This window comes from Idiotropiscis lumnitzeri, unplaced genomic scaffold (genome assembly GCF_059441095.1).
Source record: "Idiotropiscis lumnitzeri isolate Australia: NSW breed Sydney's pygmy pipehorse unplaced genomic scaffold, RoL_Ilum_1.0 HiC_scaffold_135, whole genome shotgun sequence".
NCBI classification, from domain to species: domain Eukaryota; kingdom Metazoa; phylum Chordata; class Actinopteri; order Syngnathiformes; family Syngnathidae; genus Idiotropiscis; species Idiotropiscis lumnitzeri.
The window spans coordinates 220,543-223,125 of NW_028283673.1; positions in this window are offsets into that span (position 1 = coordinate 220,543).

Here is a 2,583-nt window from a genome sequence, read left to right on the forward strand (position 1 = left end):
AAAACCAAACTTTTATAACAGCTAAACCAAACGTTTCCAATGTAAATTTCCACCTTTATATAGTGTAAAAAGACATCCTGAAGCCTGGGCAGTCATTAATTTGATTGTCCAGTATTTCCCTTATGAGATAATGCCTCACATAGCAAATGTGTACAGCGCGAGCTGAAAATGCATTTACAGCACTAAAAAAACAAACTTTTATAACAGCTAAACCAAACGTTTCCAATGTAAATTTCCACATTTATATAGTGTAAAAAGACATCCTGAAGCCTGGGCAGTCATTAATTTGATTGTCCAATATTTCCCTTATGAGATAATGCCTCTCATAGCAAATGTGTACAGCGCGAGCTGAAAATGCATTTACAGCACTAAAAAACCAAACTTTTATAACAGCTAAACCAAACGTTTCCAATGTAAATTTCCACCTTTATATAGTGTAAAAAGACATCCTGAAGCCTGGGCAGTCATTAATTTGATTGTCCAATATTTCCCTTATGAGATAATGCCTCTCATAGCAAATGTGTACAGCGCGAGCTGAAAATGCATTTACAGCACTAAAAAAACAAACTTTTATAACAGCTAAACCAAACGTTTCCAATGTAAATTTCCACCTTTATATAGTGTAGAAAGGCATCCTGAAGCCTGGAAAGTCATTAATTTGATTGTCCAGTATTTCCTTCATGAGATATTGCAACACTTAGAAAAAGTGTACAGCGCCAGCAGACAATGAATTTTCAGCACTAAAAAAACGAAACTTCATTAACAGCTAAACTAAATGTTTCCAATGTAAATTTCCACCTTTATATAGTGTAAAAAGACATCCTGAAGCCTGGGCAGTCATTAATTTGATTGTCCAATATTTCCCTTATGAGATAATGCCTCTCATAGCAAATGTGTACAGCGCGAGCTGAAAATGCATTTACAGCACTAAAAAACCAAACTTTTATAACAGCTAAACCAAACGTTTCCAATGTAAATTTCCACCTTTATATAGTGTAAAAAGGCATCCTGAAGCCTGGAAAGTCTTTAATTTGATTGTCCAGTATTTCCTTCATGAGATATTGCAACACTTAGAAAAAGTGTACAGCGCCAGCAGACAATGAATTTTCAGCACTAAAAAAACGAAACTTCATTAACAGCTAAACTAAATGTTTCCAATGTAAATTTCCACCTTTATATAGTGTAAAAAGACATCCTGAAGCCTGGGCAGTCATTAATTTGATTGTCCAATATTTCCCTTATGAGATAATGCCTCTCATAGCAAATGTGTACAGCGCGAGCTGAAAATGCATTTACAGCACTAAAAAACCAAACTTTTATAACAGCTAAACCAAACGTTTCCAATGTAAATTTCCACCTTTATATAGTGTAAAAAGGCATCCTGAAGCCTGGAAAGTCTTTAATTTGATTGTCCAGTATTTCCTTCATGAGATATTGCAACACTTAGAAAAAGTGTACAGCGCCAGCAGACAATGAATTTCCAGCACTAAAAAAACGAAACTTCATTAACAGCTAAACTAAACGTTTCCAATGTAAATTTCCACCTTTATATAGTGTAAAAAGACATCCTGAAGCCTGGGCAGTCATTAATTTGATTGTCCAATATTTCCCTTATGAGATAATGCCTCTCATAGCAAATGTGTACAGCGCGAGCTGAAAATGCATTTACAGCACTAAAAAACCAAACTTTTATAACAGCTAAACCAAACGTTTCCAATGTAAATTTCCACCTTTATATAGTGTAGAAAGGCATCCTGAAGCCTGGAAAGTCATTAATTTGATTGTCCAGTATTTCCTTCATGAGATATTGCAACACTTAGAAAAAGTGTACAGCGCCAGCAGACAATGAATTTCCAGCACTAAAAAAACGAAACTTCATTAACAGCTAAACTAAACGTTTCCAATGTAAATTTCCACCTTTATATAGTGTAAAAAGACATCCTGAAGCCTGGGCAGTCATTAATTTGATTGTCCAATATTTCCCTTATGAGATAATGCCTCTCATAGCAAATGTGTACAGCGCGAGCTGAAAATGCATTTACAGCACTAAAAAAACAAACTTTTATAACAGCTAAACCAAACGTTTCCAATGTAAATTTCCACCTTTATATAGTGTAAAAAGACATCCTGAAGCCTGGGCAGTCATTAATTTGATTGTCCAATATTTCCCTTATGAGATAATGCCTCTCATAGCAAATGTGTACAGCGCGAGCTGAAAATGCATTTACAGCACTAAAAAACCAAACTTTTATAACAGCTAAACCAAACGTTTCCAATGTAAATTTCCACCTTTATATAGTGTAGAAAGGCATCCTGAAGCCTGGAAAGTCATTAATTTGATTGTCCAGTATTTCCTTCATGAGATATTGCAACACTTAGAAAAAGTGTACAGCGCCAGCAGACAATGAATTTTCAGCACTAAAAAAACGAAACTTCATTAACAGCTAAACCAAACGTTTCCAATGTAAATTTCCACATTTATAGAGTGTAAAAAGGCATCCTGAAGCCTGGGAAGTCATTAATTTGATTGTCCAGTATTTCCCTTATGATATAATGCCTCACATAGCAAATGTGTACAGCGCG